Source organism: Octodon degus, unplaced genomic scaffold (genome assembly GCF_000260255.1).
Source record: "Octodon degus isolate 3935 unplaced genomic scaffold, OctDeg1.0 scaffold00226, whole genome shotgun sequence".
Taxonomy (NCBI): domain Eukaryota; kingdom Metazoa; phylum Chordata; class Mammalia; order Rodentia; family Octodontidae; genus Octodon; species Octodon degus.
The window spans coordinates 1626916-1627379 of record NW_004524802.1 but is presented as its reverse complement, the minus strand read 5'-3'; positions in this window follow the sequence as shown (position 1 = coordinate 1627379).

The window sequence follows — 464 nt, the reverse complement described above, 5'->3', positions numbered from 1 at the left end:
AAGTAGGTGCTTTAGACCACTGAGCCATCTCGCCAGCCCCCTTGATCTGTTTTGAGTTACTTTGTGTGTAGCACACATACAAAAGGAACCATTTCATTTTTCTGCATGGGGGTAGTGAGTTTTCTCAGCACCATTTGTTGAAAAAATTGTCCTGTCTTCACTGAACAGCCTTTCTACCGATCACAGAAACCCTGAAGTATAAACGCAGGAATTCACCTCTAGCTATCTATGCGGCTCCACTGGCCCACCCGGCTCCATGCCAGCACCACGCTTGGTGGTGCTGGGACGTCGCGTTCACTGTTTGAATCAGGAAGCAGGAGTCTTCCAACTCTGCTCTTTCTTTTGAAGATTGTTGCATCTATTCTCCATCTCTTGGGGCTGGTGAGATGGCTCAGTGGTCTAAAGCACCTACTTAGAACAAGCTTAGCAAAGCACAGGGACCGCGGTTCAATCCCCCAGCACCA